The sequence below is a fragment of the Schistocerca gregaria genome, chromosome 8, assembly GCF_023897955.1.
Source record: "Schistocerca gregaria isolate iqSchGreg1 chromosome 8, iqSchGreg1.2, whole genome shotgun sequence".
Taxonomy (NCBI): domain Eukaryota; kingdom Metazoa; phylum Arthropoda; class Insecta; order Orthoptera; family Acrididae; genus Schistocerca; species Schistocerca gregaria.
In genome coordinates, this window is record NC_064927.1 from 26,474,180 (window position 1) to 26,499,090 (window position 24,911).

At 47.4% G+C, this 24,911-nt stretch overlaps 4 non-coding genes across 4 annotated transcripts; all 4 read left to right on the forward strand.

Annotated features, from left to right (window-relative positions):
* The first annotated feature begins 7,214 nt into the window (after positions 1 to 7,214).
* On the forward strand, positions 7,215 to 7,287 carry Trnak-cuu (transfer RNA lysine (anticodon CUU)). The gene has a single exon. It is a non-coding gene; the product is annotated as a tRNA-Lys (tRNA).
* A 6,572-nt stretch (positions 7,288 to 13,859) lies between these two features.
* Trnar-ucg (transfer RNA arginine (anticodon UCG)) lies at positions 13,860 to 13,932 on the forward strand. Its single transcript has one exon. It is a non-coding gene; the product is annotated as a tRNA-Arg (tRNA).
* Positions 13,933 to 14,384: 452 nt separating this feature from the next.
* Trnak-cuu (transfer RNA lysine (anticodon CUU)) lies at positions 14,385 to 14,457 on the forward strand. The gene has a single exon. It is a non-coding gene; the product is annotated as a tRNA-Lys (tRNA).
* A 5,531-nt stretch (positions 14,458 to 19,988) lies between these two features.
* Trnak-cuu (transfer RNA lysine (anticodon CUU)) lies at positions 19,989 to 20,061 on the forward strand. Its single transcript has one exon. It is a non-coding gene; the product is annotated as a tRNA-Lys (tRNA).
* The last annotated feature ends 4,850 nt before the right edge of the window (positions 20,062 to 24,911 follow it).

The following is a 24,911-nucleotide window of genomic DNA, read 5'->3' on the forward strand; positions in this document are numbered from 1 at the left end:
GTCATCTGCATAGGCTATCACCTCTAGCACATCCTCGCATTGTTGTAGGTTGTCCAATAAAGGCTCCATATGGATGTCCCAAAAAAGCGGTCCAAGGACCGATCCCTGGGGACATCCTTTCGTGATCACCTTACTAACTCTCTCGCTAGAGGATGATAGCCAGACCTCTCGTTCCTCGCAATAGCTCCTCAGGCAACCATATAGCGGCCCTGGACACTCTTTCTCCCACAAGCAGGAGAAGAGCGAAGGCCACCACAGGTTGTCAAAGGCGCCACTGATGTCCACCATGATGCCCACCACGTATTTATGCGGGGTTGAGCCGCAGACCTCGGCTGCTAGGGCGATTGCATCAGATGCCGATCGCCCCAGCCTGAAACCGAATTGCCTGCTGCTCATCCCGCACAAAACTCTGTGTGCCGCCAGCCTGTCAGCCAGCAACTTCTCTAATATTTTACCAAGCAAGTCCAACAGGCAGATTGGCCTGTATGACTTCACTTCCGCTGGATCTTTATCTTGCCCTTTCTTTATAATGACAACATTTGCCTTTTTCCATCTCCTTGGGAACTGTTGTTGCCTTAGGCATTCATTATATAAATGCGTTAATGGCGCAACCAGCTAGGGGGCCAGGAATTGCACCACCTCCGCCACAATTCCGTCTGGCCCAGGAGCTTTCCCTCTTTTGAGAGATTTTATGTGTGCCGCCACCTCCTCTTCCGAGAAGGGGTAGACCGCTGCATCGTTGTTATATTGCACGTGATCCTCCTCTCGCAGTTGCCGCTGTGCTTCAGTTTCCCCGTCCGCATAGTCATCAGGCAACAGGGACTGGAGGAGGACCCCAGCAGTTTCCTGCCAGGACTCCGTCATCCCGCCCCCGTGCCTGACAGTTGATAGCACCATAGGAGAGCGGATCTTTTCCCTCACTAACTTGTAGGGAAGTCCCCATGGATCCAGCACAAGTTGACTGAGCACGTAGCGTTCCCAGCTCCGCATCCTGACCTCGCGTAGTTCCTTTTGGAACTGTTGCTTGGCCTCACTATACCGCAACTGCCATCTTTGTTTCTCCTGCCAGACGACACTGCGCTGGTAGTACCTCCTTAGCCTTCTGACAGACTGACGCAATTCCTCTAGTTCAGGCGTCCATGGTGACGGAGAGGCCGCCATGGCCCTCTTCCTGGTTGGTACAGCGGCCCTCACCGCTCTAGTTATGGCGGTCACTATGTCGTCAGTTCTGTCGTTTACGTCTATATCTTGTTGTGCGTCCCCTCCCGGTAAAGGAGGAATTTCGCACTCCCTCGCTAGCCGCTCCCAATCTGCTCTATTAAAGTTATATTGCAATTCCCACCCCATGGCCCAGCGGCACTCTCTATCCCCTATGGCGAAAGTTTTTAAATTATGGTCGCTTGTGGTGCCATTCCCTATTACCTTCCAATTTTGGAGTATGTTTGTAACATTCGGTGTTGTTAGAGTTACGTCAATATTTCTCCCTTGTCTTCCTCCCGCCGTGTAGGTAGGAGGATTGCCCGGCCTATTAGCCACCACAAGTTGTGTTGCCATAATATATTCTTCTACCTTCTCACCATTTGCATCTCGTGTGCCACTGTACCACAGGGGGGATTTGGCATTTATGTCAGCTGTAATTATCAACTTTCTCAACGCAACGGCGTGGTCACTTTCGTTAGGTGATCTAAGTGTGTTTCAATATTATCACTGTACAGAAAGTACATGTTTATTATGAAGACGATTCCAGTTGGGGAATGCAACTCCACGACGTTGCAGTGGGTAGTTGTGAATTGAGAGAGCGTGGTGACTCTCAGGAGCTTATTTGTTATTATTATCGCCGCTTTCGGGACTTCTCCTTTACTAATTATCTGCCATGTTGCGGCAGCAAAAGCGACCTTTCCAGCTTGGGAGTATGGCTCCTGTAGACAGAGCACATCTAATCTCCTCTCCTCCACCTCCCTTCGGAGTTCCTGCATTACGAGTCGGCTGTTATGTGTATTTAGTTGTCCTATGTTAAACTTTGTCATCAAGGGAAGTATGTATGTATGCGGTCATTTGGCCAGGTTTTAGACCAGTCAAATGCAATTCTTCCATTGGCTAGAACTGCCTGCTCGTAAATGTCGTCTAAGTCGAATTTCTCCCCTCTCCTTTCGAAGACTTTTCGTAGCAGGTCCCGCAGGGCTCCGAAGTCGGTGGGGAGATTCACTGATTTTAGTTGGATTCTGTCAACAGCCTCCATCACCGAGAAGGTTACCCTTCTTCCTTCTTCATGTCCTACACGAACCACATGTCTCAGGGCTGTGGTCAGGGTAGCCGGCTGTTCAAGTCTTGCTAGCTGCATAGTATATTCCAAATTAGGGTAGACCCTCACAGGATCCACAGGTGGCAATCTGACCACTGGAGTACTCTGTTCGGTAGAATTTATGCTGGAGCTAGTTACTTCATTTTCTTGAATCGGTTTCTCATGCTTGTTCTGTTTCTCTCCAGAGACTGTTATGGCCGCAGGATGCCCTTGCCGTTTCTGATGTTTTATCGGCTCTGCTCCCCGGCTTTCAGAGGAGGGAGCTGCTGCTATAGGGAGATCTGTTTGTATTGCTATGTTCACCCTTTGGGGCTCAGTTTGAATGGCTATATCTGTTGTTTCAGTTTTTTCGGCGCCCGTAAGTGACCTCAGAAATAACTTGAATTTACTTGCCCTCATAGCGTCCCTCCTCCTCTTGCTCGGGGACTTATGCTTCGGCATCCTGTTCGGTATGCCGAGTTCAGCCATAATCAGTTCTGGAGATTAATTTTTGTTCCAACATTCTGTATTTTGGGCAATTCCGACCTACGGCTCCACAAGACTTCTTCCCTCTGCTTTTGCATGGTATGCAGATTTGTGTACCTTTACAGACCTTGCGATTATGGCCACTTTCTCCGCACTTGGTGCACGTCGGCTCCCTGGTGCACAGCCTGAGAATGTGGTCCAGGTCACCACAGTTGTGGCAACGAGGTACCACGACATAGTCTCTAGTGTTGATGGCATGGAAGCCAACATAGATCCTGCCCATTGTTGTGATATTCTTCCACATCTGTGCTGTCACTTCAGCGACATGATGTACAACATCACGACCTCGTGGACTCGTTTTAAATCTAAGTTTAAAACAATTATTAAATTCTTCAACGCTTAAGTGCTCAAAATTTTGTGCCCTGATTGTCTCTGACAGCTCTTCGTACATCATAATAGATGGCGCGTCATAAAGTATGACGAGAGGATTTATTTTTCTTGGTGGCTCACATTTCACCACTGAGTTCAGCTTTTGGTTCTTCAACAGCTTTTCTTTATGCTCTTCCGAGGCAACTTCTACGATGACTGAATTCCTACTCGGTTTGATTCTCTTTATCTTTATTTTTTCCTTCACAGGGTCCACGGTTTTCGTGAATAACTCCTGTATTTTCTTTATGCTTGTGTCTTGTCCAGGAAGTGTTCTCAAAAAGACTGCCGTATCTGGCCTCTTAGTTACTTTGTCTATAGTCTCTCTGGTGGTGTTGGGCTTGGTGGGAGCTTGCGCTGCCACTGCCGCCCAAGTTTTCACTGGCCGCTTTCTTAGTCTGTTGTTTTCTTTTACTAGTTCTTCTAGCCTTCCTTCTAGTTTTGCATGGACGATGGCCCAAGCTGCCAATTCATTTTTAATGGCTGACATTCCGGCTTGGCTGATCTTGCCATTTTTTACAGATTGCTCCATGAGCGTAGTTATTCTGGCAAGCCTTTGCATAACTGTCTCATTCTCGACCTGTCCCAGCTCGTCCTGAGGAGAGGGATCAGGCGCAGTAGACGCACGTTGAGGCGCACTCAAATCACTCATAACTGCCGTCGCCATGATTTACGAGTGATATAAAAAAAAGGTGGGAGCCCGTCTCTTACCCTGGACCGGCTCCTCTGGCATGGGGGGGGGGGGGGGGGGGGGGGACTTCTTGCAGCTCGCCCACCGACCTCGCCCCAAGGTCAAGGGCCCTCTCGAACTGCCGGGTTCAGCGCGCCGTTGCCAGCGCACTGGTCCCCATCGATGGCTCCGTCATCGGTGATTCCACGCGACGCTCCTCGGCAACTGCACCCCGCACTCTGGAGAGGCGGATGCACCTCTCGCCCTTCGCTGCCTACTAGCACGAGTTTCCACCTTTCGGCCAAGGACCCACTCCTACTCAGGTGGCGGGCCGGTCCCCCAGACGTTCGGCGGTCTGGACCCAGTTAACCGGGCCCAGGCGGTGTCACCACCTCCTGGGTTTGGCAGAACACGCCCCGGTTACCCAGGGGCGCGGCGAAGCGCCCTTGCCGACTCGCGCCGCGATCCCACGCCGACGAACGAAGTCGCCGGCATGCAGAGCTCCTGCTGGTCTGGGCCCTGCGAACTAAAGGGACAGATGTTCGTCTCTCGACACAGCTCCCCCTGTGCCACGCACCCTTCGCTTTCGCATCGGGTTGGGTGGCAGCTCTTCCTTTTGTCGCAAGGCACACCCCGGCAAGCCCGAGAAATGCCAAGCTTAACGTCCGGCACCACTTGAAGGCGGAAAGAGCAACTTGAGAAGGAGAGGCTATATATGACGCATCACTTCCCCTGTGGGCACGTCCGACTGGAAGCGATACGCCCCAGTGCGAACCTCTGTGCCTTACGGGGCGCCGGCGAGGACTGGCCCACGCCAAAAAAAAAACGCACCGCGAAATGACAGGTCCCACGCCAGACAGATCCACGTCAGACAGATAAAGCATTTGCCAATGCGGTAAAGCATAAAATGTAATTCTGACTGCCTCGTCCCACCTTATGCTTTAGATAAAGCATTTGCCAAAGCGGTAAAGCATAAGGTGGGACGAGGCAATCAGAATTACATTTTATAGATGTATTTCTCACATATCTCAGAGCCTCTCGCGGTCGTCGTCGTCGTCGCCGCCGCGTCTGCAGAAGTAACAAATGGCCATCGTAGCAAATGCGGCGAGGGACGCCCTGCCTTCGATTCCGAATGCACAAAGTGTGTGGTCTTGTTTCCCAGTCTATATCTGGTCGGTCTCGTAAGAGGTTGAATGTAACGAATGGGTGGGAAAGAGCAAGGGGCAGCGGCTGTGCAGAACGAAACCACAATTCCTCAGGGTGTGAGCGTTACGAGATGAGTCGTATACAAGTTATAGTTGGTCGTCAGTGACCGTGTGGCCGAATGGATAAGGCGTCGGACTTCGGATCTGAAGATTACATGTTCGAATGCTGTCACGCTCGTGTTTTTCCAGTTCTGAAAAAGAAACATACCGTTTTAATGTAGCAATTGAGCAGTAAGAAACCGTCTGAATGTTGCTGTTGACCATTTTTTGCTTGGAGTTGCTCTTGAGCTTGAAACACACACAACAAGACCGGTGTTAACTAGCGAAATGGTCGGCAGGGTGCCGTCACCGCGAGTTTTGACTGGCACTTGCACATCTAAAGCAACGGCGGAAAGTAAATCGTTCGGCTTTTGAGTCACATCAAGTATGTGTGTTAATTTTGACGCCACTAGCTCTGCATGTTGTCATGCAATTAGTTTACCTCTCAGAAATGATTATGAAATAAAAGTTAAGTACGTGACGAGTGTGACGTTAGGAAAACATTAGGCAGCATGGAGAGAATCTGTATGGGACCACCCAACCCAAACGAGTACTGTGTGGCGTGCTACCTGGCAGGTATTAACCGAGGCAGCCGGCTAGCTCAGTCGGTAGAGCGTCAGACTCTTAATCCCAGTGTTGTGGGTTCGAGACCCAAGCTGGGCGGAACGGAATTTTGTTCCGCTGCAGATGTAAATTACCGTTTTCTGATTAACGTGATATAATGTAAATAGCAATTTTAAACTTTGCCTACGTCTCTGTCAGTCCCAAGGAAACTGTATTTGAACGTGAAGGTGATTTTGTAGACATGTGTGAAAGACATGTTCTGAAATGCAAGTGTTGTTGTTTGGAGAGCACATCGGTTAAGTGTCAGATGTGTAGCCAAGCAGTAATGGGTCGCCATAGCTGCAAATATTAGAAGCTAATATGAAGTGTTGTCAGCTGAAGTCTGATGATGCAGGCGAGCGTAAGGCCGAAGTACGCAAGAGTACAGCTAGGCCGCTCCTCTTTAGCTCAGTGGTAGTGAACTGGTGTAGTAAACCAGGGGTGGTAAGTTCCATCCTCAGAGGAGGAAGACGAGTTTTGTAAATCAGTTTCGCGTTGTGGCCGTATAGCAAACAGTATCTGTGATGACGAACAATTAGCGACAGGCGTTTTTTTAAGAATTACTCTCAGATGTGATTAAGGCGAATGGCGCAGATAAAGCATTTGCTAAAGCGGTACAGCATAAGGTGGGACGAGGAAGTCTGAATTACATTTTATAGATGTATTTCTCACATATCTCAGAGCCTCTGGCGGTCGTCGTCGTCGTCGTCGTCGTCGCCGCCGCCGCCGCCGCCGCTTCTGCAGAAGTAGCAAATGGCCATCGTAGCAAATGCGGCGAGGGACGCCCTGCCTTCGATTCCGAATGCACAAAGTGTGTGGTCTTGTTTCCCAGTCTATATTTGGTCGGTCTCGTAAGAGGTTGAATGTAACGAATGGGTGGGAAAGAGCAAGGGGCAGCGGCTGTGTAGAACGAAAATTCAATTCGCAGGGGTGTGAGCGTTTCGAGATGAGTCGTATACAGGTTATAGTTGGTCGTCAGTGACCGTGTGGCCTAATGGTTCAGGCGTCGGACTTCGGATCTGAAGATTACAGGTTCGAATGCTGTCACTCTCGGGTTTTTCCAGTTCTGAAAAAGAAACATACCGTTTTAATGTAGCAATTGAGCAGTACGATACCGTCTGAATGTTGCTGTTGAGCATTTTTTGCTTGGAGTTGCACTTGAGCTTGAAACGCACACAACAAGAACGGTGTTAACTAGCGAAAGGGGCGGCACAGTGCCGTCACCGCGAGTTTTGACTGGCGCTTGCAAATCTAAAACAACGTCGGAAAGTAACTCGTTCGGCTTTTGAGTCACATCAAGTATGTGTGTTAATTTTGACGCCACTAGCTCAGCATGTTGTCATGCAATTCCTTTACCTCTCAGAAATGATTAGGAAATAAAAGTGAAGTACGTGACGAGCGTGACGTTAGGAAAACATTAGGCAGCATTGAGAGATTCTGTATGGGACCACCCAACCCAAACGATGACTGTGTGACGTGCTACCTGGCAGATATTAACCGAGGCATCTGGCTAGCTCAGTCGGTAGAGCGTGAGACTCTTAATCCCAGGGTTGTGGGTTCGAGCCCAACGCTGGGCGGAACGGAATTTTGTTCTGCTGCAGATGTAAATTACCGATTTTCTGATTAACGTGATGTAATGTAAATAGCAACTTTAAACTTTGCCTACGTCTCTGTCAGTCGCAAGGAAACTGTATTTGAAGGTGAAGGTGATTTTGTAGACATGTGTGAAAGACATGTTCTGAAATGCAAGTGATGTTGTTTGAAGAGCACATCGGTTACGTGTCAGATGTGTAGCCAAGCTGTAATGGGTCGCCATAGCTGCAAATATTAGAAGCTAATATGAAGTGTTGTCAGCTGAAGTCTGATGATGCAGGCGACCGTAAGGCCGAAGTACGCAAGAGTACTGCTAGGCCGCGCCTCTTTAGCTCAGTGGTCAGTTCCGCTTCAGACGCCGTGCAGTGTGGACGTGCCTAGTCTTCCGCTCCGCCGTTGCGTTACGTATAGTGGGATATCGTTTGTTTACGTGTAGTGTTGTACCTTTTGTAAATTTTTCTCCGTCGCTGTTTCGTTCCTTGTGTTACTTTCTGTGTGTATTTCAGTGTTTTTGTTTAGCGGTTTAGACCGCGTAGTTTTTGAAAATGTCGTCTCAGGTTATTCCTCGTCAGGCTACAGTTAGTTTTGCTTTCGACAAGTCCACCCGCCATGTGCAACCTAGTTCCCTTGAGATTCATGATTGGTTAGTAGATACCTTTGGCATTAATTCGGATCAGGTGCACACTGCATATTGTGATACAGAACTCTATGTTTTCTTTGTTAAATTTATGGACCCCCTTCAGGTTGATAAATTTATTTCCAAATTTGGTCATCAGGTTCTCTTTCGGCATCGGGATGATTCTGTCAGTACCGTACTGCTTTCAAATGCTTCCATTACGTACACCAGTGTTCGTGTTTACAACCTTCCGCCGGAGGTGGATAATGTGTATCTTAAGGGGGGTTTACTCAAGTATGGTGATGTTAAGAGTATTCGCCTTGAACGCTGGTCCAGCCAACATCGTCTGCAGTGTTGCAGTGGTATTCGTTCCGTCGAAATGCACGTGAAGCAGAATATTCCCTCGCACCTGCAGATCGGTGGATATCGTGTCCATGTAACATATAGTGGTCAGGTTGGCACCTGTTTCTTGTGTAATGAGAGTGGCCACGTGCGTACCGACTGTCCGCGGAGGGTTTTTGTGTTAAAAAATTCTCTCGAACAGCGTCGCAAGTTAACGGTCGCTGACCTCGTTGCAGGTGGTTCTGCTCTTGGTGTCGAACAGTCCAGTGGTAGTAGCGCCCAGTCGCAGGTTTTGCACGCCCCTGACACAGAATTTCCTCCTTTACGTGCCAAATCTGATGTTGTTCCGTCGGTTCCTCAGGTGGGTGTGCCGCTTTTGAATAATAAACGGCGTCGCGCACAAGATGGAAATAGTACGGATGAGGATCTCCCCGAGATGCCCCAATCCGAGAGACCGACATCCTCCGAGCCACAGAGTAGTGTAGATGCACCCTGTTCCCCTGAAGTAGCTGTTCCGGTAGCGGCTGCTGACGCCCCTCCGGCTTCCGACGCGGCTTCTCTCGAGTCGGCTCGTCGGTCGGGCCTGTTGGCGCCTCCTTCCGAACCGACTTCGTTGTCACGACAAGTTGAGCCGCAACAACTTCCTGCTTCGCTGCCCCATACCTCTGCCAGCGGAGCTGCTCCGCCTCCTTCCAACTTAGCAGCTTCGGAGCTTCCTGCTCACGTTTCGCCTCCGTGTAGTCCATGTTTGCCGGAAGCTAGTATTGGTGTAGACCAGTCCGTTTCGTCGGATGTTTCCCCCGCGCCTCCGGACCCTGACTGTGGACCGGCGCGGGTGGTGTCGGATACAGAACTTGACCCTCCTACGTCACCGGCTGCTGCCGCTTCCTTGCCCGTCAGCCGACGCAAGTTGCGCGTTCAGCCGAACGTCAATGCTGTTCGTAAAAAACCGAAACGTAAGGGATCCGCGGAAGGGGGTAGCAGTCCCCTTCCCTCGTATGCCTCCGTCTCCCCTGCTATGGACTGTGATGTTGATGCGTCGGTGTAGGTGATTTCCTCTCTCGATTTTCTCTCCATTGTTCAAGCATACACCTTTCTTACCTTTAATGTTAACCGTATTGAGTCCGACGTTCGCATTGCCTCTTTGCGGCAGTTTCTCTACGACTCCTGTGCGGACGTAGTATTTTTGCAGGAAGTATTGTTTTCTGATCTCTCTCTACCTGGATTTCAAACTGTTTTTAATGTCGCACCGGATAATTCAACAGGAACTGCTCTTTTCTTTCGAGAAGGTATTCCTTTTACTGACATTGAATTCCTTGACTCTGGCCGTGGGATTGGTTGTCGTCTTTTTGATCTCTGCCTAGTTGTTTTGTATGCCCCCTCTGGTTCGTGTCGCACTGTGGCTCGATCGCGCTTTTATAAGGAAGAGCTTATTTATCTTTTGCGCAAGAGTCCTCGGAGTCTCCTGCTCGGAGGCGATTTTAATTGTGTTTTACGCCCTGAAGACCAGTCCCCCAATTTTAATTATTGCCGAGATTTACATGACTTGGTTCGTACCATGCACCTGCGTGATGTTTGGGAACACAAATATCCAACCCTGGTGAAATTTACGTATTTTACCGCGTCCTCATGCAGTAGACTCGTCAGATTCTACTTCTCTGATTTTTTATGTTATAACATTCTTTCTGTCGATGTTATTCCTACTAGTTTTTCTGACCATTGTGCTTTTACTGCAACTGTAAATCTTAGTCACCAACCAGCAAAACTTTATCGTTCCCAGTGGATGTTAAATGTTTCCCACCTTGCCGACAGTGCCATTGACGAAGTTGTAAGTGCAGTGTGGGAGCGATGTCTTCGCTCTGTCCCGCGTTACCCCTCCTTGCTCGTTTGGTGGACTGCGTTTGCCAAGCCCAAGATTCGTCAGTCTTTGATTTTTTACTGTGCCGCAAGGGCGCGTGATTTTAAGAACACGTATGAATTTTACTACTCTGTCCTGCGTGAACTGTATGACGCGGCGGGTCCTTCTCCTCTGCGGATCCATGATGTTCGTCGTATTAAAGCCAAGCTCTTGACCCTCAAACGACGACAGTTGGATGGTCTGCGAGTAAAGTCGAAATCTCACTCTCTTGTTGAAGGTGAACTGACTTCTTTGTACCACCTGCTGCGGCATCAGACTCGACGTCGTCGCACCTTCATCTCTTCTCTTATGGTGGATGATGGACGACAGCTTATTGCACAGGAGGATATGACGCATGCTCTTCATCAGTATTACGCTAGTCTCTATTCTGCCGATGATTCTGGTGCGTCACTTTCTGATGATGTCCTTGAGGATCTTCCTGCGACGATCACGCCTGACGCGAACGGCGACTTTCTCCGGGAGTTCCAGGTAGATGATGTTTTCTATTTTATTCCTCGCTCTCCGTCCGGTAAATCGCCGGGTCCAGACGGCCTGCCTAAAGAATTTTATCTCCGTTTTTGGCCTCTTTTGGGTGGCACTTTTACGCAGATTTTAAATGAGATTGTCAGGGGGATGGATGTGCCAGCCGATTTTAAAGTAGGGAAAATTGTTTTAATTCCGGAGTCCACTGGTCGTTTATCTGCTGCCAATCTTCGTCCGCTCACATTGCTGAACTTTGATTACAAGACAGCTGCTAGAGCGCTCAATAGTCGATTGTCTTCTCTGCTTCGGGGTGTGATTGGTGCACATCAATGTTGTTTTCCTGGTAGATCTATTCTGACCCCAGTAGCCGAATATCGGGATGTTGTCTCGGTTGCGGCGGTTACAAACGTTCATTGTGCCTTCGCTTTCCTCGATTTTTACAAGGCTTTTGATCACGTCAGTCATGTGTTTTTAAATCGTGTTTTAGATACAATAGGTTTTAACGCTTCATCACGTGGTGTTCTTGGTAATTTGTATAGGGGAATAACTGCTCGGGTGTCAGTCAATGGGCAGCTGACGCCGCCCATTGCTATCCGCCGAGGGGTACCTCAGGGTATTCCGCTCTCTATGTCTCTATTCATATTGTCCCTGGAACCGCTGCTTCGGACTCTTGCTTTCAAGCTTCAGGGTATGACCCTCTCTGGTGGGAAGCTCACTGTTAAGGCGTACGCGGACGATGTCGTTGTTCTCCTCCGTCAACGTGATGATATCACATTGTTGAAAGGGGCAGTTGATGCATACTGTTGTCTCTGGAGCGCGTCTCAATCAGGGTAAATGTAAGTTCCTTAATATTCGAGGGTTTCGCGATGCTGATGTCCCTTGGGCCACTTTTGTCGATCGCCATACCTCATTGGGGATTAGCATTGATCGGTGTCCCATAAAAATGGCGGCTCTTAATTGGAAATCTGTCACCGAGAAGATACAGGGGGCTCTGATGGTCCATGAGCAGCGCTCTGCGGCCATTTTGCAAAAAGTCAGAATTTTAGACACGTACGTGTTATGTAAAGCCTATTATGTTGCTCAGCTGATCCCACTTCCCATAATGGTGGCGAAAAGGTTGCGCCAATTGTCTAGCAGGTTTATATGGAAGGGTCATCTATTCAAGTTGCGTTACGAGGTTATGACGAAACCGCGTATCTCCGGAGGCTTGGGCCTCACTGACATTACTCGCAAGGCATCTGCCTTGTACGTCCGCCGTACGACTCTCATTGTTACGCAAGAAGTGACTTCAATTACATCCAGAATTTTTACTGTTCTGCGTCCGAAGAGCCTTGCTCCACCTGTCGACGTCGGTCGCCTCAATTTTAAGTTGAAACACGTCCGGGAATTTTATATTGCGGTTAGTTACCTCGGTGACGTCTTCTTGCGACGACCGGTGCCAACGACCAAGAGCTTGATTGCCCGTTGTGAGGGGCTGGCCGGTCCCAATCCAATCGAACTGGCGTCTCCATCAGTGTCCTGGAGGAACGTCTGGAAGAATGTTAGTCTGCCGATCCACTCAATGGCTGTGGCGTCCACATGGTATAGGGTAATTAATAATTTGGTCCCCACCAACGTACGACTGCACCGTATTGGTCTTTCTGACACGGACAACTGCACTCGGTGTGGTCTCCTGGACACACTTAGGCATCGATTCACCTGCAGTGGGCACCTTGCTAATTGGCTTTGGCTCAGGAAACAACTGGCTTTTGTCACTAGGACTGCCGAAACCGCTTATACCATTGACATCATCGTACGGCCCGATTCTTCCTTCTATCCGCGAACGAAGCTCAATACCGTTATGTGGTTGCTTGGACACTTCGTACATTTTGTCAATAGTTGTCATGAAGAGGATGAACACCTAACGTTTCGGCAGTACATCGTTACTGCTTACTGGAACCGATTGCGCTTGCCAGGACTCCTTAAAGATTTTGCAAATATGCTTAGCCTGACATTTGAAAGGGAGGGTGTTGGCTAAGGTCACCTGTGTGAGCCGATTTCTTTTACACTGTAGCTGGTTTTGCCGCCTTTATGTAAAATTCTTCTCTACACCTGGACTGAAGTTTACGTGGACCTTTAGGGCGAACATGAGAAACAAACGTAAGACCAAGAACCAAGACAGTAGGGGAAATTACGACGCCGTTGTACAGGTGCCATTCGGAAAGAGGACGGTGGAATCATCGTGGCCAGGCCTCGGGTTTCGACCCCTGCCCGCTTTGTTTCCGTAGGCCTGAATCTGATTGTCACCCCTAACTTTCAAACAATGGCAGACGAAAACGACACAAAATAATGGTAAAAAAAAGAAAAAACGGGGCAGAGCACTGGTCTTGTAAACCAGGGGTCAATAAAAAAAAAGTGGCTAGGATACCTGGCTCTCACCCAGTATTAAAAAAAAAGTGGTAGAGCACTGGTCTAGTAAACCAGGGATCGTGGGTTCCATCCTCACAGGAGGAAGACGAATTTTGGAAATCAGTTGCCCATCGTGGCCGTATAGCAAACAGTATCTGTGATGACGAACAATTAGCGACAGGCGTTTTATTAAGAATTACTCTCAGACGTGATTAAGGCGAATACAAAAAAAAAAAAAAGAAAAAAGTGGTAGAGCACTGGTCTAGTAAACCAGGGTCGTGAGTTCCATCCTCACAGGAGGAAGACGAATTTTGGAAATCAGTTGCGCGACGTGGCCGTATAGCAAACAGTATCTGTGATGACGAACAGTTAGCGAAACGCGTTTTATTAAGATGTGATTAAGGCGAATGGCGCAGATAAAGCATTTGCCAAAGCGGTACAGCATAAGGTGGGACGAGGCAGTCTGAATTACATTTTATAGATGCATTTCTCACATATCTCAGAGCTTCTCGCGGTCGTCGTCGTCGTCGTCGTCGTCGTCGTTGTCGTCGTCGTCGTCGTCGTCATCGTCGTCGCCGCCGCCGCTTCTGCAGAAGTAGCAAATGGCCATCGTAGCAAATGCGGCGAGGGACGCCCTCCCTTCGATTCCGAATGCACAAAGTTTGTGTTCTTGTTTCCCAGTCTATAGTTGGTCGGTCTCGTAAGAGGTTAAATGTAACGAATGGGTGGGAAAGAGCAAGGGGTAGCAGCTGTGTAGAACGAAAACACAAATTCTCAGGGGTGTGAGCGTTTCGAGATGAGTCGTATACAAGTTATACTTGGTCGTCAGGGACCGTGTGGCCTAATGGATAAGGCGTCGGACTTCGGATCTGAAGATTACAGGTTCGAATGCTGTCACGGTCGTGTTTTTCCAGTTCTGAAAAAGATACATACCGTTTTAATGTAGCAATTCAGCAGTACGAAACCGTCTGAATGTTGCTGTTGACCATTTTCTGCTTGGAGATGCTCTTGAGCTTGAAACACACACAACAAGTCCGGTGTTAACTAGCGAAATGGTCGGCAGAGTGCCGTCACTGCGAGTTTTGGCTGGCACTTGCACATCTAAAACAACGTCGGAAAGTAACTCGTTCGGCTTTTGAGTCACATCAAGTATGAGTGTTAATTTTGACGCCACTAGCTCTGCAGGTTGTCATGCAATTCCTTTACCTCTCAGAAATGATTATGAAATAAAAGTGAAGTACGTGACGAGTGTGACGTTAGGAAGACATTAGGCAGCATGGAGAGATTCTGTATGGGACCACCCAACCCAAACGAGTACTGTGTGACGTGCTACCCGCTAGGTATTCACCGAGGCAGCCCGGCTAGCTCAGTCGGTACAGCATGAGACTCTTAATTTCAGGGTCGTGGGTTGGAGCCCCACGCTGGGCGGAACGGAATTTTGTTCCGCTGCAGATGTAAATTACCGTTTTTCTGATTAACGTGATGTAATGGAAATAGCAACTTTAAACTTTGCCTACGTCTCTGTCAGTCGCCAGGACATCTTTCGATTGTCAGTAGCACCGTTTTCGTTAAATTATCGAGATCCGACATGTGCGAGAAAATTGTTGCATCTTGTGGTGGTATCCTAACGTTTAAACATAGCGATGGAAATGTGGGAGAAGTTGTTGTTTCGCATGCCGGCCTAGGAATACTGACTGTTCGAATTTTTGAACTTCCATATAAAATAACCAGTGAACAGATAAACGCAGTGCTTTGTCTTTACGGTAAAATCATAAGCAATATTGCGGAACGCTGGTCTAGTGCACATAAATTCCCAGTTCTTAACGGGGTGCGGCAATTAAGAATCGAGCTGCAGAAGCACATCCCGTCTTATGTTCACGTTTGCGGGTATCGTGCGATAGTAATGTACGATGACCAGCCTCGAACATGTGCAGCATGCAACTCGACAGGTCACGTGCAAGCCGAATGCATGCAGAGGCGAGTGGCGCAGCTGCCTATCGGCGGGGCTGCCACGCCCCCCTCAATGACAACACTGTCTGTAACGTATGTGGCCGTGGCGCGTGGGCTTTCGGCTACACCCACGGTCCCACAAGTTAGTGAAACCACTTAACTGCCTGCGACTGTGAGACGAATAGAGACTGCTGAAACGCCTGATCAGAGTCAACCTAAACCAGCAGAAATATCGACGTCTATCGTAGTCACCGAAGAACGGGCATCTGCGTTGCAAACGGCTGCGTCTCCACCGGCCGATGCTACTCCACGGGGGGAATCTCAAGCAGGTGATGATAAAAGCCCACAAAAGTGTGCATCTCCCAGAAAAACTAAAAAACGGAGAGTTGCCCGCCAGGATGCCGAACTGAGTGCACCGGTTCTGCGCGAAAAGGCTAAACAGATCGGTGAACAAATCAGTGCAAAAGCATCTGATAGCACAAACCATGATCATCCCTCAGCTAGTTTACCATCAGTCCTTGACAATGTCTCAGATGCTCTACCTCTGAACCCCGAACAGTCAGCTACACTTCGAGCCGACCGTGATAACCACATGATCGACCTCTATCCTGTTGAAGCGTCAATAACCACCTCGACAGGCCCACAGCCAACTAGTTGGGCAGACGATACAGAATCCAATGTCGAAGTAGACAGTATGGATACTTCAGAAACGGTGACAGCCATAACTTCGGTCCCCAAGGACGACGATGTTAATGAGAAAGGTAACGCCTCGACAGAATCTACTGTGCAAAAAGAACTCGCGACTGATCCATTTTCAAACGGAGAATATTTTTAACTCTGCCTTTACAGTGACTGTCCATAGATGTTTTTAAATTGCTTGCACAGTGCATTTTCGACGTGGTTTGCTTTTCCAGCGCTATTTATGATTGATATTGGACGGATTTTAGGCATTGCTTTTGTTTAGTCACCCACAATTCAGCCACAGGCCTATCGACTTGCTACTCTAAATATTAATAAGATACGTAGCGCTTGTAAATTACAACATTTAAAGGACTTTTTATATGCAGCTGATGTAGACATTTTATTTGTCCAAGAAGTAACAGAGGTCGGACTTGATTGCATACCAGGTTATAATGTGATTACTAATCCTGGAGCCGGTTGTGGACTAGGTACAGCTTTTATTGCCAAGGAAGGTATTATTATCACTGACGTCACAGAATTGCCGAACAGTAGGGGCATTGCGAGCACTTTTTATAACAACAGACTAATTAATGTATATGCCCCATCCGGTTCCAGTAATAGACGTCAAAGAGCAGATTTTTTTAAAGGAGAAATAGTTCCAATCTTTGGCGTCCGCCACGACAATGTTATCTTCGGAGGTGACTTTAACTGTGTCATCAGTGCAAAGGACCAGACTCCCAATCTTAACAGATCACTTGAACTGGAACGAATTGTACGAGACTTAGGCTTAATTGACTCTTGGGAGCTCAAGCATGGGGCTGCACCTGGGTTTACCCATATTACGACCCATTCGGCAAGCCGTCTCGATCGAATTTATGTCACACCTAATTTGAGGAATAACATTCTGCAGTCAGAAGTATGGCCAGTGGCGTTCTCAGATCATGCTGCATACATCTGTACTATCACTCTAGACCGACAACGAACGTATCGATACAGGGGCCTGTGAAAATTAAATATTTCACATCTTCAAGACTCGGCGTGTCAAGAAGCCTTCCTCCAAACCTGGCGAGAATGTGAACAGAGATTTGCCTCTTACAATACAGCCATTGATTGGTGGCTCAGGTGCGCCAAACCTAAAATTAGGTGGTGTTTCATGAACTACGCACGGGAAAAGAGCTTTTGGCTTCACAGGACGATCCATTTCTATTTTCATTGTCTGCGGGAACTGTATGCGCTCGGCACTTCGGCCGTCGAGCAATGTAAACGAATTAAGAAAATCCAGGCCAAAATCCTAACCCTAAGGAGGACGCAGCTAGAAGGCTACAAAGTCAGGTCGCGGGTCCAGACTACTGCACACCAAGAACTCACCTCAGTCTACCATATGATCCAAGAAAGTAGGAAAGGATCCCGTAAAATTCTGACGGAGTTAACTGCTGAGGATGGCGCAACGCTGACTACGCACAATGAGATTAAGGCGGCGGTGCTTAACTACTTCACCACCTTGATGTCAAAAATAGAAGTTAACGTGCAAGTGCGGGACGATCTTTTGAATAATTTGCACAACAGAGTCAGTCTCGCGAACGCGGAACAGCTATTAGCCGTGGCAACCGAAGACGACGTGGGATATGTCATCTGGGAAAGTGCTAAGAATAAATCCCCCGGACCTGACGGAATTCCCGCCGAATTCTATCAAAAATTCTGGAACACCATAAAGGCGAAGATCACTTGCATGTGTAACGAACTTCTAGACCACAACAACGTGATCCCCACCAGCTTCTGTGAAGGCGCAATCGTTCTAATTAAAAAAAACTCAGGCGGTGCCAACGTAAAAAATCTAAGACCGATAACGCTGCTCAACAGCGACTATAAAATCTTTGCGAGACTATTGGCCCAAAGGCTTAAATCCACGATGACCAGCATCATTGGCCCTTACCAGACCAGCGTGGGCAAGGATCGGAAAATTCAACAGACTCTATGCGACTACCGTGATTTAATCTCCATTGCGGAAGTCTGTAAACTGAAATGTGCCATCATGTCCTTAGATTTCGACAAAGCCTTTGACAGGGTAAACCACCAGTATCTCTTTCGTACCATGTCTGCGATGGGTTTTCCACCTGGGTTCGTTGCCATTATACAACAGATGGTAGCGACTAATTCATCCAGAATCATCATCAATGGCCAGCCTACCCGAGCAATAGAGATAGTCAGTTCCGTCAGGCAGGGCTGCCCAATGTCCATGGCGCTTTTTGCGATTGCCATTGAGCCTTTGTTAGCTACCCTGACGAAAAGTTTACAGGGCATCGTCATACATGGATCCCGAGTTGTGTGCAAGGCGTATGCAGACGATGTCGGTTTCCTTATCATAAATAGAACTGAAGTGGAAACCGCACTACAGACAGTCAGGCAATATGAGCAAGCGTCCGGTGCACAACTAAACTGGACAAAGTCTGGAATATTCAATATTGGCCGCGGCCTAGGATCGCGCCCTCACAGGCAACTACGTCAGCTGAAGATCTTCAAGTGTCTTGGAATTGATTTTCAGCGTAATATCCGGCACACAATTGCAACCAACTATAGAAAGCTTCTACAGACTATTCGTGCCGGCATACGGTAACACAGTGTACGAAAACTAAATGAAATTCAGAAAGTCACGGTCGCAAATGTATATCTCACCTCAAAACTCAATTATATCGCTCAAATTTTACCAATGTCTGCACACACTGCAAAACGAATTATGTCAGCATTAGGACAGTTTGTCAGCCATCGTCACATTTTTAAAGTTCAGTTTGACACCTTAACGCTGGCCACAAAAAATGGTGGCTTAAAGCTTGTCGATGTTGGAAAGAAGGCGCAAGCTTTATACATATCAAAAACTTTCCACCAATGGAAACACTCAGCAGATAGTCTCGCTGCTCACCTGCTTACTGAGATAGCTCCGGCAAACCTCAGTCCACCCATCACGGTGCAACATATTCCAAACGGACTTTATCATTTAAAACGGTTTTTATTGGAGTACAGTAATGCACAGACAAGGACCCCGTACAAGCAATGACGGCAGTGAAACGCGTGTACCAGGAACTCATGAAAGATAAGAAGCCAAATAACGTCGAAGACAAATACAATTTTTACGACTGGAAGGTAATCTGGTTGAACATCCATTGTCCACACTAGCCGTCAGCAATGCAAGCCACTTGGTATTTCGCAGTTAACAGAAAATTGGCCACTAACTCCAAACTACATAACATACACTTCGCAGAATCACCTTTATGCATCACGTGTAATTTAATAGATACTGATGAACACAGATTTGTGTGCGACAAAGTAAAAGATATATGGGCATATATCACGAACAAGTTGGCGCTCATCAGCAGAACATCTCCCAGATATATAACGCCTGCTGCCTTTCTAACGCCGGATGATACTCCGTACCCACGGACGAGAAGGAACGCACTAAACTGGTTAAAATCCGCTACAGTACACTACTTATTTACAAAAGAAGAAAAGAGTAAAGAAGACTTCTGGGTCTATCTTACAACTCAGCACCATCTGCTAATGAAAACACAAAACTACAAGGATCACTTCGCCAACTACCTGCTCAAAACTGTGACGTAAAATAAAGAAACTAACAGGTCAACTGATTGAATTTCATGTTACTGAAAGTTCAGCAGATATTCACTGCAAAAAGGCGGACCATCTATAAGGCGAATAATATATCATGTTGACCGACTCCCAAGTTACAACCACACTGAAGGATTCGATTGGCAAGATTTTCAAGCTTCATTTCGTAAGCAGAAGAAAAATAATAATAATAAAAAAAATGGATAAGGCGGCGGTCTTCGGATCCAAAGATTGCAGGTTCAAATCCTGTCACGGTCGTTTTTTTCCAGTTCTGAAAAAGAAACATACCGTTTTAGTGTAGCAATTGTGCTGTACAAAACCGCCTGAATGTTTCTGTTGACCATTTCCTGCTTGGAGATGCTCTTGAGCTTGAAACACACACAACAAGACCGGTGTTAACTAACGAAATGGTCGGCAGAGTTCCGTCGCCGCGAGTTTTGACTGGCACTTGCACATCTAAGACAACGTCGGAAAGTAACTCGTTCGGCTTATGAGCCACATCAAGTATGTGTGTTAATTTTGACGCCACTAACTCTGCAGGTTTTCATTCAATTCCTTTACCTCTCAGAAATGATTATGAAATAAAAGTGAAGTACGTGACGAGTGTGACGTTAAGAAAACATTAGGCAACATGGAGAGATTCTGCATGGGACCACCCAACCCAAACGAGTACTGTGTGACGTGCTGCCCGGCACATATTTACCGAGGCAGCCCGGCTAGCTCAGTCGCTAGAGCATGAAACTCTTAATTTCAGGATCGTGGGTTCGAGCCCCACACTGGGCGAACCGGAATTTTGTTCCGCTGCAGATGATAATAACCGTTTTTCTGATGAACGTTATGTAATGGAAATAGCAACTTTAAACTTTGCCTAGGTCTCCGTCAGTCGCAAGGAAACTGTATTTGAAGGTGAAGGCGATTTTGTAGACATGTGAGAAAGACATTTTCTGAAATGCAAGTGGTGTTGGTTAGAGAGTACATCGGTTACGTGTCAGATGTGTAGCCAAGCAGTAATGGTTCGCCAAAGCTGCAAATATTAGTCGGTGATAAGAAGTGTTGTCAGCTGAAGACTGATGATCGAGACGACCGTAAGGACGAAGTACTCAAAAGAACCGCTAGGCCGTGCCTCTTTAGCTCAGTGGAAGTCGCGCCTGTGACACCGTGCTGATCGGACGTGTAAAGTGCTCCACTCCGCCACGTGTTTAAAAGTCGTGATAACAACTTAAGTTTTCTCTTTATCGTGAAGTGTTTTTATTTAGTGTATATTGTTCTTGAGTTTGATTTTCATTCTTGTGTTCTTCTAGCGGTTCCTTTGCTAGTTATCGATTTGCAATGTCCAGGTTATTTCCGAGAAAGTGTACACTCTGATTTGAATTTGACAAGTCTACCCGTTCTGTGCAGCCTAGTGCCTTGGAAATACCAGATTGGGTTGTGGATGTCATTGGAATTACCTCTGATCAAGTGCACACGGCGTATTATGATACCGAGGAATATTGCTTATTTGTAAAATTGCTGAATCCTGTATTACTGGAAGAGATTCTGACGAAACACGGAGGGAGAGCTGTTTTTCGACACCGGGACGAGTCTGTAAGTACTGTGCTCATTTCCAATGCCGATGTGGAGTATACCAATGTGCGTATCTTTAACCTACCCCTTGAAGTAGAAGATTGTTATCTGAAGGAAGTTCTGTCCAAATTCGGGGATATCAAGCAGATTCGTAACGAACGGTGGTCAAACCAGCACAGGTTACAATGTTACAGTGGCGTCCGATCAGTAGAAATGCATATAAAGCAGAATATACCCTCGCATGTTACCGTTTGTGACTATAGGGCTCATGTTACTTACAGTGGCCAAACTCCCACATGCCATATATGTAATGAGAGTGGTCACCTGCGTCATGACTGGCCCAGGCGAATGTTTGTGCTAAAAAATTCGCTACAGAAGCGTAAAAGTCTTACGTTGGCTGATGTAGTTTCGGATAACCCTATCGTAGAGGGTGAGGTCCCTAGTTCTGCCGTACCTTCGGAAGAGCTAAAAGAATTTCGCCCTGAAGAGTTTCCAGCTCTGGTAAGGAGAGACAATGGTGCTAAGCCACCCGCGAAGGTCGATGCCACGACTAATAAGAGGCGTTGAACTTGTGACAGCCGTGACTCTGATGATAAAACCTTCAGTGCGCACGAGACCGCGGAATCGGTCGTACGGGGGATCGCTTCGGGTACTAAAGTTATAACCGGTGCAGCGATTGTGGACGATTCTTCTACCGCAATTTCAAGCGTCGATACTTCCGTCGACGCCGTTCAGTTACCACAGGCTCATGTCTCAGAACTTCCGCAACAGCACACTCAGGAAAGTCAACAAGTAGATGTGGCTCACGTATCTACTGGAAGTACTCACATCGCGGCACGCCGTTATGGTATACAAACAATGTCTCCGGGAGCGGACGGTACACAACACGTGGCAACTGCTCCCACCCTAGCCTCAGAACAACATGAATGTCATCAACTCCGCGACGGTATACAAACACAGCAGCCTGGGACTGTCAGTGACAACAAACAACTTCGGGCAGCGAGTGTTGCCAAACAAGCTGATAGTGAAAGTGGTGGCTCAGCTGATCGCTCGCCAGCGGTTTCGGCGCATGCGCTCCCGGCGCAAGATGTGTCGGGAGAGACGATTGACATCACCCAAGACCCTCCCACACCTCCGACTGCAGCGGTGCTGCAGAGTGTCCGTCACAGGATCCAAGTACCACCAAATGTTAATGCTGTCCGGAAAAAGAGTAAAAACAAAGATGCAAGAGATCAACTCAGTGACGCTCCAGACAGGAATTGCGCGGCCGCTACTCACATGGAATGGCATGGAGATGTGGGCAATTAACGGCAGTTGATCCCTCCTTCTCTCAGACGTCCTGTTATTATGTCACAGGCCTATACGATCACGACCCTCAATATTAATAAAATTTGATCAGAAGTGAAACTGCATGCATTAAAACAATATCTATATGAGCCCGGTACTGATATACCACTTTTGCAGGAGGTGTCGATGCCACAATTTACTCTTCCTGGGTTTGTCGGCATTGCAAATTTTTCCCTGGAAACGACCGTGGGCACCGCAGTCTTAATTAGAGAAGGGATTCCAGTTACTCAGATCGACAAATTGGAATCGGGTAGAAGGATCGGGATCACTGTTTTCGGCGTCACCATCATCAACTTGTACGCACCTTCTGGCAATACGTATAGAGCGGAACGAGCTACTTTTTTTCTTTCGGAAAAATCCCCGACACATTATCATTGGTGGTGATTTTAATTGTGTCTTATCCAGGAAATATCAGTCCCCAACTTTTAATTATTCGTCTGAATTAAAGCGCCTCGTGACCGACCTCAAACTTAAAGATGCGTGGGAAATTAGGTACCCGACATTGGTACGCTTCACTCACATCGTCGCATATTCCTGCAGCAGAATCGACCGGATTTATGTTTCCGATGTTATCGAGAATGATTTATTAAAAGTAGAGACGATCCCCTCCAGTTTCTCCTATCACAGTGGTGTCATCGCGTGCTTGAAATTACTTCCCCAACCCACGCGATGGTATAAAGATCAATGGAACCTGAATGTGTCTTTGTTATCGGATGTTTTGCTGGAGGAGGGGGTGCGTCGTGCTTGGGAGCAGTGCTTGCGCGCTACTCACAAGTTTCGCAGCACTATAGAGTGGTGGACTCTGCAGGCAAAGCCGAAACTGCGAAAAGTTATCATGTCATTCGGAATTGAAAGGGCGGCGGAAATCAAAAAGACGATGGAATTTTATTACACAATCTTACGGGACCTGTACGATCGTGCAGACGCGACGGCCACCAGAATTGACGACATTCGGAAAATAAAGGCAAAATTAATCATTCTGAAGAGGATGAAACTGGACGGCCTTAAGATAAAATCTAAAGTGACGTCGGTCAGAGATGATGAAGCAGCGGCTCTGTACCACCTCCTCAAACATACAAGGAACAGGAGGCGGACTTTTATTGACGCCCTGAAACTCGAGGATGGAACAACGGTTGACACATAACGAGAGATTGTCACACCACTGCACAACTATTTTGTCAAAACCTACGCATCAGTGACTCTACACGATGACTGCTATGATGGACTGTTTAGTGCCATTTCATCTACCGTAACTAGGGAAGACAATGACTCTATCTCGTTGGCCTTCAGTAATAAAGATGTTGTGGGGGTTGTCTGCAGTTCGCCGATTGGGAAATCGCCGGACCCTGATGGCTTACCAATTGAATTTTACAAGCAATATTGGCACATCATCGGGGACAAAATCACTCACGTCGTGAACGAAGTCTTGCAAGGAACGTCTGTCCCACCCTTCTTTAAGGAATGTAAAATTGTGCTTCTCCCTAAAAACAGAGGTACTAAAACTATCACCAATTTCCGGCCAATATCGTAGTTAAACTCGGATTATAAGATCGTGGCTCGCGCAATTAACATGAGACTCACGCCACTCACTGCTAAAATCATTGGCCAACAGCAGACATGCGCCTTCAGGAGAACAATTCTGCAAACGGCTGCTTTTTACCGCGACGTCATTGCGTTAACGAACGCTAGTAACATGAAATGTGGGCTGATCTTTCTTGATTTTTTAAAGCTTTTTATCTCGTAAATCATGCTTACCTTCTCGAGACTATGCAAAGATTGGGCTACTCTCGGAACACGATTGACATGATTAAAAACGCGGCCATGGGAATCACTGCAAAACTTTCTGTCAACTCACGACTGACGCGACCAATACCAATCAACCGAGGGGTTCCACAAGGGATCCCTCTGTCTATGTTGCTTTTGTACTTTTCCTTGAACCTCTGTTACAACAGTTGCAGACGAAACTCACTGGGATTACAATTTCTGGGGTAAAAAGTGTAATCGGAGCTTATGCCGACAATGTGGGTGTAGTGATTCGCGATGTCGATGATGTCACCGTATTAGAGGCTGAACTTCGGAAATACTGTCTGGTGTCAGGAGCGCAGTTAAATGAACACAAAAGCAAATTTCTGAACCTCTGTGGCCTCCAGCATTTGCGTGTTGATTATGCTAAACAAGTCAGAGAACACAAGGCTCTGGGGATCATGTTGATGGCGTCCTCTCTACAGATGATAGCGGCAAACTGGCGAGATGTAGCACGTAAAATAAATGGAGCCCTAATTGATAATTACCATCGCAGCCTCAACCAATTTGATCGCATTCAACTTATCAATGCCTGTATCTTATCAAAAGCCTACTACATGGCGCAGCTCCTGCCGCTCCCTGCTGTCATTGCTAGAAATACTATGTCGACGATAACAAATTTTATTTAGCGCGTGGAAATTTTTCGTGTATCTGCCAAAACTGCTACACTCCACCCCCTGAACGGAGGGATGGGCTTAGTCGACATCAAGAAAAAGGCAGCGGCTCTCTATGTCACAAGGACGGTCTCTATCCTTACCAACTGCCCTTCGGGCATTACGGCGCAATTATTCTATGCTGTCAGGCCGCAAAGCCTTGACCCCCCGCTGAACATTCAGACCATCAGTTACAAGCTCAAATACATCCGCGACTATTTCCTTGCATGCAGCTACATCAGTCAAGAGCTTAAATTCTCGACATTT